At 47.9% G+C, this 16,087-nt stretch overlaps 1 protein-coding gene across 1 annotated transcript in view; it reads left to right on the forward strand.

The window, feature by feature from the left end:
* The window catches only part of LOC121289511 (sprouty-related, EVH1 domain-containing protein 2-like), a 173,805-nt gene that overhangs the window by 1,041 nt on the left and 156,677 nt on the right, over nt 1–16,087 (forward strand). The window lies entirely within an intron of this gene.

Consider the following 16,087-nt stretch of genomic DNA (forward strand, 5'->3'; position numbering starts at 1 on the left):
GAGAGAGAAGGGGAGGGGAGGGGGTGGTGGAGAGAGAAGGGAGGGGAGGTGGAGTGGGGGAGAGAGAAGGGGAGGGGGAGGGGAGGTGGATGGGGGTGAGAGAGAAGGGGATGGGGAGGTGGAGGGGCGGGAGAGAGAAGGGGAGGGGGAGGTGGAGGGGCGGGAGAGAGAAGGGGAGGGGGAGGTGGATGGGCGGGAGAGAGAAGGGAGGGGGAGGTGGAGGGGCGGGAGAGAGAAGGGGAGGGGGAGGTGGAGGGGCGGGAGAGAGAAGGGGAGGGGGAGGTGGAGGTGCGGGAGAGAGAAGGGGAGGGGGAGGTGGAGGGGCGGGAGAGAGAAGGGGAGGGGGAGGTGGAGGGGCGGGAGAGAGAAGGGGAGGTGGAGGGGCGGGAGAGAGAAGGGGAGGGGGAGGTGGAGGGGCGGGAGAGAGAAGGGGAGGGGGAGGTGGAGGGGCGGGAGTGAGAAGGGGAGGGGGAGGTGGAGGGGCGGGAGAGAGAAGGGGAGGGGGAGGTGGAGGGGCGGGAGAGAGAAGGGGAGGGGGAGGTGGAGGGGGGAGAGAGAAGGGGAGGGGATGGTGGAGTGGGGGAGAGAAGGGGAGGGGGAGGGGGTGGTGGAGTGGGGGAGAGAGAAGGGGATGGGGAGGTGGAGTGGGGGAGAGAGAAGGGGAGGGGGAGGGGGTGGTGGAGTGGGGGAGAGAGAAGGGGATGGGGAGGTGCAGTGGGGGAGAGAGAAGGGGAGGGGGAGGTGGAGTGGGGGAGAGAGAAGGGGAGGGGGTGGTGGAGTGGGGGAGAGAGAAGGTGATGGGGAGGTGCAGTGGGGGAAAGAGAAGGGGATGGGGAGGTGGAGTGGGGGAGAGAGAAGGGGAGGGGGAGGTGGAGTGGGGGAGAGAGAAGGGGAGGGGGAGGGGGAGGTGGAGTGGGGGAGAGAGAAGGGGAGGGGGTGGTGGAGTGGGGGAGAGAGAAGGTGATGGGGAGGTGGAGTGGGGGAGAGAGAAGGGGATGGGGAGGTGGAGTGGGGGAGAGAGAAGGGGAGGGGGAGGGGGAGTGGGGGAGAGAGAAGGGGAGGGGGAGGGGGAGTGGGGGAGAGAGAAGGGGAGGAGGAGGTGGAGTGGGGGAGAGAGAAGGGGAGGGGGAGGTGGAGGAGGGGGAGAGAGAAGGGGTGGGGGAGGTGGAGGAGGGAGAGAGAAGAGGGGGGAGAGGGAAGAGGAGGGGGGAGAGAGAAGGGGAGGGGGAGGGGGAGGTGGAGTGGGGGAGAGAGAAGGGGTGGGAGAGAAGGGGAGGGAGAGGTGGAGGGGGGAGAGAGAAGGGGGGAGAGAGATGGGGAGGTGGAGGGGTGAAGAGAGATGGGGAGGTGGAGGTGGGAGAGAGAGAAGGGGAGGGGGAGGGGGAGTGGGAGAGAGAAGGGGAGCGGGGGGAGAGAGAGAAGGGGATCGGGGGAGAGAGAAGGGGAGGAGGGGGGAGAGAAGGGGAGGGGGGGAGGGGGGGGAGAGAGGGGGAGGTGGAGGAGGGGGGAGAGAGAAGGGGAGGTGGAGATGGGGGGGATGGGAGAGAGAAGAGGAGGTGGGGTGGGAGAGAGAAGGGGAGGTGGAGGAGAGAAGGGGAGGTGGAGGAGGTGTGTGGGAGAGAGAAGGGGAGGTGGAGGAGGGGGGTGGGAGAGAGAAGGGGAGGTGGAGGAGGGAGGGTGGGACAGAGAAGGGGAGTTGGGGGGTTAGGGAGAAGGGGTGGAGAGAAGGGGAGGTGGAGGAGGTGTGTGGGAGAGAGAAGGGGAGGTGGAGGAGAGAAGGGGAGGTGGAGGAGGTGTGTGGGAGAGAGAAGGGGAGGTGGAGGAGGGGGGTGGGAGAGAGAAGGGGAGGTGGAGGAGGGGGGGGTGGGACAGAGAAGGGGAGTTGGGGGGGGGAGAAGGGGAGTTGGGGGGGAGAAGGGGAGGTGGAGGAGGTGTGTGGGAGAGAGAAGGGGAGATGGAGGAGAGGTGGTGGGACAGAGAAGGGGAGTTGGGGGGGAGAGAGAAGGGGAGGTGGAGGAGGGGGGGAGAGAGAAGGGGAGGTGGAGGAGGTGTGTGGGAGAGAGAAGGGGAGATGGAGGAGAGGTGGTGGGACAGAGAAGGGGAGTTGGGGGGGAGAGAGAAGGGGAGGTGGAGGAGGGGGGGAGAGAGAGAAGGGGAGGTGGAGGAGGGGGGTGGGAGAGAGAAGGGGAGATGGAGGAGAGGTGGTGGGACAGAGAAGGGGAGTTGGGGGGGAGAGAGAAGGGGAGGTGGAGGAGGTGTGTGGGAGAGAGAAGGGGAGGTGGAGGAGGGGGGTGGGAGAGAGAAGGGGAGATGGAGGAGAGGTGGTGGGACAGAGAAGGGGAGTTGGGGGGAGAGAGAAGGGGAGGTGGAGGAGGGGGGGAGAGAGAAGGGGAGGTGGAGGGGGGGGTGGGAGAGAGAAGGGGAGTGGGGGGGGAGAGAGAAGGGGAGGTGGAGGGGGGAGAGAGAAGGGGAGGTGGAGGGGGGAGAGAGAAGGGGAGGTGGAGGGGGGGAGAGAGATGGGGAGGGGGTGGGAGAGAGAAGGAGAGCGGGGGGAGAGAGAGGGGGAGGGGGGAGAGAGAGGGGGAGGGGGAGATGGGGGGGATGGGAGAGAGAAGAGGAGGTGGGGTTGGAGAGAGAAGGGGAGTTGGAGGAGGGGAGGAGGTGCGGGGAGGTGGTGGTGGAGGTGGGTGGCGGGAGGTTGTGATAAGGTGAGAGGGAGGGAGGAGGGGAAGGAGAGGGAGGGAGGAGGGGAAGGGGAGGGGTTGTGGAGGGTTCGAGTGGCGGGGAGGAGGAGAGGGGTTGGAGAGGGGAGAAGGTGTGTCGGGGAGGAGGGGGCAGAAGGACAGAAGGTGTGTTGGGGGGGAGAAGAGGGGGGCAAGGTAGTGGGGATGGAGGGGAGAGGGAGGGCGCTGAGGCAAAGGGGAGAGGGGAGGAGACAAAGGAGGGGGTGGAGGGGAGTGAGATGGGGGGTGGAGGGGAGCGGAGAGAGTGGGAGGGCAAAGGGGGCGGAGGCAAAGGAGGGGAGGGATGGGATGGGATGGGGTGGGGATGTGGAAAGGTGGGAGGGTAGGGTGGGAAAGGGAGAAGAGGGGTAGAAGGGAGAGTTTAGGGATGGGGAGAGTTAAGGAGTGAGAGGGAGGGAGGGATGGATGTGTGTGGGGGAGGGGGGTGGAGGTAGAGTGGGGGGGGTGCAGGGGCCGTGCCCCCCCATGCCCCCCATTTCACACTGTGTCTTCATTCATGAAACAAAGCAAGTGCCTGGCGCTGACTGGGTCAAATTGTGCCTCTGGTGGCTTCAGTGTTATTCTGAGGATTACTTTTGATGCCCTGTTTTAATCTGGATTTTGACATTGTTTCGTCGCCCTCTTTCTGTGCACTGAATGTTGGAGTGTGGGCGGGGTGTTGCTGTTTATGTTGGGGTGTGTACATTGATGTGAACGTTGGGGTGCGGGTGTTGTCGCTGCGGTTTGGTTGCTGCGCTGTTCAATGAGCTGCAGCTGCTGCAGCCAGTTTCTCGCACACACCCTGTCCCGGCTGCTTGATAAAACAACCGCTTTATTGTCACATGATCGACCATTCATAAATACAGTAACCTTCAGCCCCATTCATGACTACCTGACCCAGTTAGAACTGTAACCAATGGCGATCAGAGCGTCCCATTAATGAGGAAAGGATATAGATGGGTTACTCTCTGTGTCTGCTCGGGTGTCAGTTTCTCTCTGCATTGTAACGACTGGCGGAAGAGGGTTACAAGGCTCTTTACGTTTATTTTAATGCACGTTTTTTCTGTCTTTGTTTAACCGGCGACCTTTTTGAAAGTTTCTCCTAAATACGGGTTGATTTTCAGGAAAAATAATCTTTCTATAATTTAATTTTAAAACGGGCTTTTAAATGCATTTTACACCAGATACATTAATCTGAGCACCAGCATTGCAGTGAGCCTTTTAATGCAAATTGAGGAAGTGAAGAAACTTGCTTTTCTCTTCAAACTTTTCATGTAAAATAACTTGGTGTTGGGCGGAGGGGGCGGATTTTTATTGTTGGAAGTGCTGTATCTTTACTTCATGCGGCCATTCAGGGGGCGCATGATGCTGAGCACATTTAAGATGCTCTCTGAATAGCAAGTATTTCTATTGTGATATCACTAACGCAGTGAAGATAAATTTCAAGAACAAATATTAATTGTATAGAATGTTGCATGGTGCACCAGTTCCATCTTGGATGGCTACAAACCATAGGCAGCTGTGGTGTAAAGTGGGAGTATCAGTATGCATGCTTTACTGGTGCATCTTTTTTGAAAAAGTATGCTTGGCCTGGTAGACTGTCCTTGTTGTATTAGGACATCCAATCCCCTTCTGTAGAATACATCATTCTGGTAGTGTGAGTGGTTCAGGAACTCACTGTGTGACAAGAAGAGTCAGTATGTGACTAGGAACCAAAGGAAACTGAGGTTTTAGTATTGATTCACGCTGTGACTGATGCATGGTCACTTCAGAATTCACGTCTAGAGTCCCCATCAGACAGCAATGTTTTGACACTGCAGAGGTTAGAGTTTCAATTTGAGTTTATTGGTGCCATTGTAGCTCTGATTAATTAGATATTGAGTCCTGGTTTAGCTGTGCCTAATGACGCCCTGCAAAATGTTGGCCATCTTTTTTAAAATGGGGCAAGATGACTCATTTTATTTTAAAAAATGAAGTATGGTTCCTCTATTAAAAATATGAAATGAGGAAGTGGCAGAAAACAAAACCAAAATTAATAATCTATTTATATCTAAGCGAAGGCCAAGCGCCAAACCTTGGTATTGTAATTGCAGGAGTAAATCTCAAAACACTGTCATTTGAGTCATTCTGGAAAATGAGACAATTATAAGATTCAGATGTTTGCTGATGTGAATTTTCAATTCATAACACATGATAACATTCTCTCTACCATTGTTGAGACTTTTTGGATTTTTTAAAGTGTGTATATATTGCATTCTTTTCAGAAAACATAGAACTGGACTTAATCTTGGCTGAAGATTTTATTCCTATTTCATATTTTCTGACTCAGCTTCCACATTGTGTCCATTAACTGCTTAGTCTTGTAGATGTTAAAATTCACATAATACGGCTGCATAATAACTGGTTAAATGCATTGTATTTGCATAACATTTCTATCACTGAAAATGTTGTAATAATTTTGTCTGTGTATAACCCATTGAAACCAGCTTTGCGTGTAAGGGATTTATTCTGTTTTAAATGCAGCCTGTTCATGGCCACTGAATTGCATTTGACAAATCTGTGAAATTTAATGCTGTAATATTTCAACCTCTGAATTCTTGATTTTGCTGGCTGCATGGGTGTCCACAATTGCATTTTAGCACCAAGCAGGTGCAATAGTTTATGGGCAGACTGTAAATTTAGCAGTTTCTTTAATAATGGCTTTTAAGTGGCATGAGACTAAATCTCAATAATGTGGGCACAGCTAGCATTGTGTAATTGTCTCAATAGTTTATATCGAGGCCAGCGCTTTCGTAAAGGTACCAAGAGGATTTAATGAGATTTTAAAAATTGCACTGTTTATTAATTCTCTACAGGTAATAATTACCTGCTGTAATACTCCTGATGTTGAGTGGCTTTACTATTGTAATCAAATGCATGTTTAAAATTTCTGCTTTGGAAATGGATAGATTGGGACAGTATTTAATGCTCACGTGCAGGTTTGAGTCATGCTGAGTGGAGGCATTAGCTTCTTGAGCAGCCTGAGGGAAAATTGATGAGTCCCTGGTGTTTCTGGCAGCTGGCTGCAGGATGGTGTTAGTCATAGTGTGGAAGTTGACTGCATGTTTACACATAGCTTAGGGGTTAGACCCAGGAGGCAATGGGAAAGAGAAGCACATAAAGAAAATTTGCCCACTTACCCTTTTTATATTTAAAAAAAATCACATGGTTTTTTTCATTCCTAAATTTAATCTTTGCCTAACTTTAGTTGTCATAAAATTATTTGCCTCTTTTCAATTGTCCATTTAGGTTGTCACAAAACAGAAAATGTTGGAAATTATCAGGCAATCTCTGGCGAGTGAGAAAGTTACCATTTCACTTCAACTGTGCCTTGCTGAAAACTAATTCAAAGGTCAATTTGTTTTCCTCTGTCAATATTGAAGTAGCTTTGTTTACCTGTTTTTATTATCTGGCTCATTGTATGAAGGGAGAACGCAGTCACGATACTTTTTTCAGTTAAATAGGGAAGAGAAAATATTTTTAAAAAATAACTCCCTGTAAACCGCTCAGTACCCAACAGTGTAAGCAGCTGGCTTGCTGTAGGATATAAACAATTGCGACAACTCTGCTGGCACCTCAGTAATTCCCTGTCTGAGGTTCTTGCTACCTGTTGGGAATTGCCAGGCCTTTATTTGCTGTCATCCCCATGACGCAGTTAATTTAAATGAAAGACTCGCTCTATGTGGCATTAGATGCTTGGCCATGATAACGTCCTACTGCTCAGTACCAGCACTTGGCTGCTTGAGCCTGCTGCAACTCTGATCTTATCCATAATTTAATATTCAAATTGCTTCACATTAACTTCAGGTTAAACATTGCAAAGCATCTTGGTTTTCAAAATCCAGTTCATGTTCATCTTTCTCGAATGGCAATGAAATGGAGAAAGATGCTATATTTTCTCGAGAGTGAAAGCCTGTTGTGAATGTTTGTATTTCCTTTTCTGTAGTTAGTTTAACTCTGGGAGTGGGGTTTTTGAAGCGTCTGTATCTATGCACATCCTTTACAATAGAAGGTTATAAATTAGTGTTAACTTTTTTAGCGAAGTGTACAAATGTAGCTTGTGTATGACTGGGTGTATAGGGAGGAAACTGGACATGTCCTAGACTTCATGGAGTCCAACTATTACAGGACATGTACATGGATTGACCGGGGGAGAGTGAGAATTTCGAAGCCAAAGCTGGATTGCACCAAGGATTGGCACTGGGCCCCTTCCTCTTCCTTACTGTCACAGATGTTCTAACTGAGCAAGCGAGACAGGAAGTGCTATGATCAATGATGTTTGCAGATGACATTCAGCTGTGTGGTGGGGATGATGAGGACACAACCGAGTATCTGGAGAAAAGCACTGAAAGACAGGGATATGAAGGTAAGTAGACCAAAAGACCCAATTTATGGACTGTCGGCTTGAATTGAGGGAAGAGGATCAGAGTGAAGGTGTAAAGATTATGGGTGAAGTCTTGGAAAAAGTGAATAGTTTCAAGTATCTGGGAGTCAATGGTGACAGAAGATGGAAGTATGGAAATTAAGCAATGGATTATCTCTGGCTGGAGTAACTGGAAGGAGTGCAGTGGAGTGTTGTGATAGAAAAGTATTGCTGAAACTGAAAGGAAGAATCTACAAGACAGTTGTGAGACCAGCCTTGTTATATAGTGCGGAAACCCAGGCAACATCAAGAAGAGAGGAACAATGTGTGGATACTCATGAGATGTGGATGCTGAGATGGGTGTGTGGAGAAATGAGAAAGGACAAGATCAGGAATCAGCACATCAGGGACTCCGTGAAGATTGTGGGAGCATCGAAGAAAGTAGCTGAGAAGAGATTGAAACTGCCTGTTACAGAGAGAGGGGGAATGTGGTGAAGTGAGGGATGGAGATGGGACTGTCAGGAAGAAGAAGAGGAAGGCCTAAGACCAGAAGGAAAGATGTGATGATGAGAGACATAATCACAGTGGGATTGGAAGAGGAATGAGTGACTGAAGGAGGACATGGAGAAGAGTGATCAATCAGCATTGGGGCAATCCCAATGGGAGAAGGTGAATGAAGTAAAACATAGCTTGTCATATTTTTTTCCTGAAGCAGTAAATGACTAATGATGGTCCAGAGTTTAAGCCAGATTCTGGAAGCTTTCGTCAACAACATATTGACATGGGTCAATCAGATTATATTTGTCATTGATCTCTTTCCGCACCCCCCCCCCCCCCCCCCCACCCCCCCCCCCCCCCCCCCCCCCCCCCCCCCCCCCCCCCCCCCCCCCCCCCCCCCCCCCCCCCCCCCCCCCCCCCCCCCCCCCCCCCCCCCCCCCCCCGAATTTGGATTATTGAAAAATGCTTTTCGTCAAACTAGATCAATGTACTTTAAGGCAAAGTATACATACCAAAGTAGCATTTAGTCTAGTGCTAAACTAATTTAATTTTCCAAGCCCTAATACATGCTTATTCATGCTGCAGTTTGACAGGATAAGAGAAGCAGGTATTTAGGTTGTAGCGAAAGAAACCTACGTCAACAAATAGCATAACAAACTTTCAAAAAGGAATTGGATATACAATGGAAAAGAAAACAATTACAGGGCTAAGGAGAAAAAAAATCTCACGGTACTGGTACTAATTGGATAAATCTCCCAAAGAGTTCAGTTCTTGCAGCACAGCAGGAGGCCATTTGGCCCATTGTGTCTGGCCTGTTAACCAAATTCTTAGTTATTTTTGCAAATGTTTAAGTGATATTATCTAAAAAGGATGTTGTGATTGCTGTGTGGTGACAGTAAAAACATTTAATGAATCTTCAGCCCTTCCCCGTTCACATTCCAGCAACGGTTTGAGACTTTGGAGAAGTGTTTCTCTAACTATTAAATAGAGACAGGAGTGAGTAAGTCGGTGTGGTGATAAAATAGACATACGCTGTGTTGGATTGTGGCTCACATTGCTTGATTTTCTTTGGTTTGGTATTGGTTACAGGTTGCCTATTTTGTTTTCTCAGATTCATGCCTGTGAGATTTTGGAGGAAAACCCCAGAGATTTTCTCTACAACTTGTCTGACGAATTACTCTTGCGTCATAACATTTGTGAAACTTGTTCTAAGGAAATCTCTTATGGTTATAGTTTTTCACATCATGATTTATTTATCCCTAATTAATATTGTAGAATTCCATTGAATGTTTTCTCAGGAATTTTTTTTACTCTAATGTGCCATTTTACCTGTGCTTTGAGGTATTGAAGTTCGCAGTAAATGCTGCTAGGCTATAGGAACATGGAAGTTGCTAGGCAATGTAGGATACAGGTCTATCTAAAAACAAAAAAACTGCGGATGCTGGAAATCCAAAACAAAAACAGTCATGAGGACTCGAAACGTCAAATCTTTTCTTCTCCGCCGCTGCTGCCAGATCTGCTGAGTTTTTCCAGGTAATTCTGTTTTTGTTTTACAGGTCTATCTAGTTCACTCTACCATCCTGGTGGTCGCACGATATAGTGGCAATGGAGTTGCTGCCACATCACAGTGATCGTTTTCTATCAATGAGTCTACAACAGACCCAGACATGAGGTGAGGAAAACCACAATGGCGGAGAGATTTGGGAACCATAGGTCCGAAATCACCTGTTCCTCCCTCGCACGCTCCACTCTCCAGGTCATGTCGCCATTTACTCAAATCCTGTATCCCAAATTTTCTCAGAAATAAATTATATAATTTGGACTTGAATGAATCAACGCTATCCTGCTACCACTATCTGCCTAGGGAGCCTGTTCCACACAATCGGAATATCTGCTCACTGAAATGTTTTCACAGATTAGTTTTGATATCCTCCTCCCTCCTTTCAAATACAAGCCATTTCCACTTGTCCTGCAGTTCTGGACAAGGTGAAACAACTTGACATGGTCAACGTTATCTAGTTCCTTTTCAAGCCCTAAAAACAGAAATCTGATCACTTCCTCTCATCCCATGGGAGAGTTATTTTCTCTTGTTTTATTTTGTGACCTTCAATCTGCCACATATTTTCCTGAGCCACTAAACTTACAATTTCATCAACCTACTCATGTTGACTCTCAACATTTAGATTTTAAACCTGGTCCAGTCAATGAACTGAACGCAAACAATGCTGCACGTTACCGAGGAGTGTCCCTTCTACAGACTAGGTGTGGACTAATCACCTTAAACTCAGCAAATGAGGCTATCACTTGGCTTCAGAGATTTACATTGGCTAAATAAATAAAAGTCAAACAATACGTCTGTGACACAATAATTGTGGCTGGGAGGAGAGTGTGAATACTAAACAAAAACAGAATTACCTGGAAAGACTCAGCAGGTCTGGCAGCATCGGCGGAGAAGAAAAGAGTTGATGTTTCGAGTCCTCGTGACCCTTCAACAGAACTTGAGTTTGAGTCCAAGAAAGAGTTGAAATATAAGCTGGTTTAAGGTGTGTGTGTGGGGGGCGGAGAGATAGAGAGAGAGGTAGAGGGGGGGGGTGTGGTTGTAGGGACAAACAAGCAGTGATAGAAGCAGATCATCAAAAGATATCAACGACAATAGTACAATAGAACACATAGGTGTTAAAGTTGGTGATATTATCTAAACGAATGTGCTAATTAAGAATGGATGGTAGGGCACTCAAGGTATAGCTCTAGTGGGGGGTTTTTTATTATTTTTTTAAATAATGGAAATAGGTGGGAAAAGGAAAATCTTTATAATTTATTGGAAAAAAAAAGGAAGGGGGAAACAGAAAGGGGGTGGGGATGGGGGAGGGAGCTCACGACCTAAAGTTGTTGAATTCAATATTCAGTCCGGAAGTCTGTAAAGTGCCTAGTCGGAAGATGAGGTGTTGTTCCTCCAGTTTGCGTTGGGCTTCACTGGAACAATGCAGCAAGCCAAGGACAGACATGTGGGCAAGAGAGCAGGGTGGAGTGTTAAAATGGCAAGCGACAGGGAGGTTTGGCTCATTCTTGCGGACAGATCGCAGGTGTTCTGCAAAGCGGTCGCCCAGTTTACGTTTGGTTTCTCCAATGTAGAGGAGACCACATTGGGAGCAACGAATGCAGTAGACTAAGTTGGGGGAAATGCAAGTGAAATGCTGCTTCACTTGAAAGGAGTGTTTGGGTCCGTGGACGGTGAGGAGAGAGAAAGTGAAGGGGCAGGTGTTGCATCTTTTGCGTGGGCATGGGGTGGTGCCATAGGAGGGGGTTGAGGAGTAGGGGGTGATGGAGGAGTGGACCAGGGTGTCCCGGAGGGAGCGATCCCTACGGAATGCCGATAAGGGGGGGTGAAGGGAAGATGTGTTTGGTGGTGGCATCATGCTGGAGTTGGCGGAAATGGCGGAGGATGATCCTTTGAATGCGGAGGCTGGTGGGGTGATAAGTGAGGACAAGGGGGACCCTATCATGTTTCTGGGAGGGAGGAGAAGGTGTGAGGGCGGATGTGTGGGAGATGGGCCGGACACGGTTGAGGGCCCTGTCAACGACTGTGGGTGGAAAACCTCGGTTAAGGAAGAAGGAGGACATGTCAGAGGAACTGTTTTTGAAGGTAGCATCATCGGAACAGATGCAACGGAGGCAAAGGAACTGAGAGAATGGGATGGAGTCCTTACAGGAAGCGGGGTGTGAGGAGCTGTAGTCGAGATAGCTGTGGGAGTCGGTGGGTTTGTAATGGATATTGGTGGACAGTCTATCACCAGAGATTGAGACAGAGAGGTCAAGGAAGGGAAGGGAAGTGTCAGAGATGGACCACGTGAAAATGATGGAGGGGTGGAGATTGGAAGCAAAATTAATAAATTTTTCCAAGTCCCGACGAGAGCATGAAGCGGCACCGAAGTAATCATCGATGTACTGGAGAAAGAGTTGTGGAAGGGGGCCGGAGTAGGACTGCAACAAGGAATGTTCCACATACCCCATAAAGAGACAGGCATAGCTGGGGCCCATGCGGGTACCCATAGCCACACCTTTTATTTGGAGGAAGTGAGAGGAGTTGAAGGAGAAATTGTTCAGTGTGAGAACAAGTTCAGCCAGACGGAGGAGAGTAGTGGTGGATGGGGATTGTTCGGGCCTCTGTTTGAGGAAGAAGCTAAGGGCCCTCAGACCATCCTGGTGGGGGATGGAGGTGTAGAGGGATTGGACGTCCATGGTGAAGAGGAAGCGGTTGGGGCCAGGGAACTGGAAATTGTTGATGTGACGTAAGGTGTCAGAGGAATCACGGATGTAGGTGGGAAGGGACTGGACAAGGGAAGAGAGAAGGGAGTCAAGATAACGAGAAATGAGTTCTGTGGGGCAGGAGCAAGCTGAGACGATCGGTCTACCGGGGCAGTTCTGTTTGTGGATTTTGGGTAGGAGATAGAAGCGGGCCGTCCGAGGTTGGGCGACTATCAGGTTGGAAGCTGTGGGAGGGAGATCCCCAGAGGAGATGAGGTCAGTGACAGTCCTGGAAACAATGGCTTGATGTTCAGTGGTGGGGTCATGGTCCAGGGAGAGGTAGGAGGAAGTGTCTGCGAGTTGACGCTCAGCCTCCGCGAGGTAGAGGTCAGTGCGCCAGACAACAACAGCACCACCCTTGTCAGCGGGTTTGATGACAATGTCAGGGTTGGACCTGAGAGAATGGAGTGCAGTAAGTTCAGAGAGAGACAGGTTAGAATGGGTGAGAGGAGCAGAGAAATTGAGACGACTAATGTCGCGCCGACAGTTCTCAATGAAAAGATCGAGAGAAGGTAAGAATCCAGAGGGAGGGGTCCAGGTGGAATGAGAATATTGGAGATGGGTAAAAGGATCCGTTGAACTGGGAGAGGACTCCTGCCCAAAGAAGTGAGCCCGGAGACGAAGACGGCGGAAGAAGAGTTCAGTATCATGCTGAGCCCGAAATTCATTGAGGTGAGGGCGTAAGGGTATGAAACTAAGTCCTTTGCTGAGCACTGAACGTTCAGCATCGGAGAGGGGAAGGTCAGGGGGTATAGTGAATACACGGCTGGGGTTGGGATTGGAAGAAAGGGTGGGGACGGAGGGCCAGGCAGAGGTGGAGTGTCCTAGATGGGTGTTGGTGTCGATGAGTTGTTGGAGCTTGCGTTCCTTAGCACTTGAGAGAAAGAGAAAAAGTTTCTTGTTGAGGCGTCGGATGAGCCGAAGGATAAAATGAAACTGGGGGCACGCGCAGCTTTGAAAAAGGGTATGGCGGTGCTGCTGGAGGGAGAGGTCGAGTGTGTTCATATGGCGGCGCATGGCACTGAGTGTGGATTTCAGAATGTGACGGGAACAGCAGTCCGAGAAACGTTTTATGTCCCGGAGATACCTGTAATCCTGGGTGGGTTCGAAACGAGGGGTGGAATTTCAGTTGAAATCCACGTGGGGTAAGTCGGAGACGGAGACAGTCACTGAGAAAGGAGATATGACTGTGAAAGCAGGTTTTAGTAAACACCTTGTCAAACACCAGGAGGGAAATGGAAAGCAAGGAAGGTGAGCAAGGCAACAGAGAGATACGGAAATCTTGTCGCAGAGAGGAACAGAACTTCTTCAAGGAGGTAGGCATTTCTTGAAGAGCAGTGGCAGTCAATTAAACACAGAGATAAAAACAAAAAAACTGCGGATGCTGGAAACCCCAAACAAAAACAGAATTACCTGGAAAAACTCAGCAGGTCTGGCAGCATCGGCGGAGAAGAAAAGAGTTGACGTTTCGAGTCCTCATGACCCTTCAACAGAACTTGAGTTCGAGTCCAAGAAAGAGTTGAAATATAAGCTGGTTTAAGGTGTGTGTGGGGGGCGGAGAGATAGAGAGAGAGAGGTGGGGGGGGGGTGTGGTTGTAGGGACAAACAAGCAGTGATAGAAGCAGATCATCAAAAGATGTCAACGACAATCGTACAATAGAACACATAGGTGTTAAAGTTGGTGATATTATCTAAACAAATGTGCTAATTAAGAATGGATGGTAGGGCACTCAAGGTATAGCTCTAGTGGGGGGTTTTTTATTATTTTTTTAAATAATGGAAATAGGTGGGAAAAGGAAAATCTTTATAATTTATTGGAAAAAAAAAGGAAGGGGGAAACAGAAAGGGGGTGGGGATGGGGGAGGGAGCTCACGACCTAAAGTTGTTGAATTCAGTATTCAGTCCGGAAGGCTGTAAAGTGCCTAGTCGGAAGATGAGGTGTTGTTCCTCCAGTTTGCGTTGGGCTTCACTGGAACAATGCAGCAAGCCAAGGACAGACATGTGGGCAAGAGAGCAGGGTGGAGTGTTAAAATGGCAAGCGACAGGAAGGTTTGGGTCATTCTTGCGGACAGATCGCAGGTGTTCTGCAAAGCGGTCGCCCAGTTTACGTTTGGTCTCTCCAATGTAGAGGAGAGTGTGAATACTGCCTGGAGAGCAGAAACCAGGGCTAAATGTGGGAATGGATGAATATCAGGAAATTTGTTTGTATTCCTTGGAGAACATGAAGCAATGCTGCCGAATTACTTTTCAGGACATTGAACCAACAGAGTCCATAATAGGGTGGATTGTAGTCTAACTGACCGTTTCTCATTCCATATTTTCTTAAATCTTGTTGGACGCCGAAATTTATCTTTACCGGGTCAGTTTTGAGAAGGCAAGCTGGGACACACCACTTCCTGTCACACAAATAAAAAATCAAGGTTTTTTTAATTTATTTTTATATATATATATATTTATATATATATTATATAGTTTTAGACCGCTTCTGATGCGAGCATTTTTTTGCTTCTCTGTGTTTGCATTGACGGACAAGCCTTAACCACTTCTGTTGGATTTGAGTGCCTGGTGCTAACCAGTTTAGGCCATTTTAACTAACCCACTTTCTAACATATAAAAAGGTTTCATTGTGGAAGCGTTCTGGGTAATTGTCTAATGTTAATTGTACAGAGCTGGAAAGGCTGAACCACAGGTTGTGTTGGGTGGTTTATTTACACAAGGAGCTTTACTTCATTATAAATGTGCCAAAATTGATATGGCTATGGTACACAAAATCCGAAAGCGCTTGGGCGCTCCCAACATTTGCCCTTTTGAATTTTAACTCTGGTGTGGAGGCAAGTTTAAAGATGTTGACTTTAAAAATAAGTAAATATAGAATGTTATCCAGAAGTCATCAGAGTGGATGAGTCACCTACGTTTTCGTGGTGTAAGATATATTCATTACTGCTCTGCTTAAAGGCAATTAAGTAGCACTTCCTAAATATTTGCATTGTAGTTGCATTTTCAGGGTATCTGATGCATGGTTGATTTGACTGGTACTGTTTCTAGTGTTTCTGCTTCAGTTGCATTGCCCAGATTTTGAATTCTGTGTCATGGCCGTAGAAGCTTATAGAGTTGCAATCATGATTCATTGTTAAGATTTTGTGATGGGATGAAGTATTTTGTGTGTTTCTTTTTTAATGTTTGAAGTGATAAAATGGAAAGGCTCAACTGTAGCAACCAAATTCTCTGATTATCACTGTGTTTACAGCATTCCTTTCTGGGGGGTGCTAGAAGTCCTATACATACACATGAATGATTACATTTCTCTATGAAAGTGAGAAATGGCTTGCATTTCTGTAGCATTTTTCACAACCACCGTATGTCCCAAAATACTTTACAGCCAATTAAGTACTATTTGAAGTGTAGTCACCGTTGTTATGTTGGAAATGTGGTAGCCAATTTGTGCACAGGAAGTTCCCAATGTGATCGTGGCCAGATAATCTGATTTTGTGATGTTGATTTGAGAGATAAATATTGGCTAGGACACCAGGGATAATTCCCCTGTTCGTCATCGAAAAAGTGCCATGGGACTTTTATGTTCATCTGAGAGGACCTCAGTTTAATGTTCACCTCAAAGGATCTCAGTTTAACATTCCGTCCAAAAGGTGGCACCTCCAACAGTGCAGCACTCCCTCAGTACTGCAATGGAGTGTCAGCCTTGATTTTTGTGCTCAAGTCTCTCAAGTGAGATTTGAACCCATAACCTTCTGACTGAGATGCAAGAATGTTACCCACTCAGCTATGACTGACACCTGGAAACTGTGTAGGAGTTTCTTTTATATGAGATGTGTGCTATAGGAGCAATGTATGGGTTAACACTTGAACTTCCCTGTTCATAAATAAGCTAATATAGAGCTTGAACACCAGAACAGACTATATGAGGTGAATGGTCTTTTTCTGGGCTGTAGGCTGTAGAATTTTGTAAGAAGGATTTCTGTTATTGGAAAATATCCCAGCTAAATTGCATATCTCTATCATGGTTAGCTCCATTAACTGTCTTGTGTGGATATAATTTTTTATTTTCATAATGGTGTGCTGTAGTCATTAATTAGATAGCAATTTGATGTTTAATTGTATTTGGGTGGTTGGCATTAATTGAGGATTCACCATCAAGATCGGA

Source organism: Carcharodon carcharias, chromosome 2, assembly GCF_017639515.1.
Source record: "Carcharodon carcharias isolate sCarCar2 chromosome 2, sCarCar2.pri, whole genome shotgun sequence".
In the NCBI taxonomy this organism is placed as follows: Eukaryota; Metazoa; Chordata; class Chondrichthyes; order Lamniformes; family Lamnidae; genus Carcharodon; species Carcharodon carcharias.